We start from the raw sequence: 254 nt of genomic DNA, 5'->3' as shown, positions 1-254 counted from the left end.
CCCCGCCCCTCGGACCTGGCTGGGGCCGACGCGGCTGGGAAGGGGGCGGGGCCGCAGTCCGCGCGGGTGCGCCTGTAAGCAAGGACCTGCAGGGTTCGCCCGGGGCTCACGAGCAGCTCGAGCGCGTACGGACGGCGGCCGGTCTCTCCTCTTCCGTGAGAAGAGCGCGGTACTGTACAGCGAATTCAAGTGTTTTTTTTTCTTATTCTGTTTTTAATTAGAAGCAATATGTGTTACATTTTGAAAATCAAGGG

The sequence above is a fragment of the Lipotes vexillifer genome, unplaced genomic scaffold, assembly GCF_000442215.2.
Source record: "Lipotes vexillifer unplaced genomic scaffold, Lipotes_vexillifer_v1.1 scaffold272, whole genome shotgun sequence".
NCBI lineage: Eukaryota > Metazoa > Chordata > Mammalia > Artiodactyla > Lipotidae > Lipotes > Lipotes vexillifer.
Note: the sequence above shows the minus strand (reverse complement) of the source record.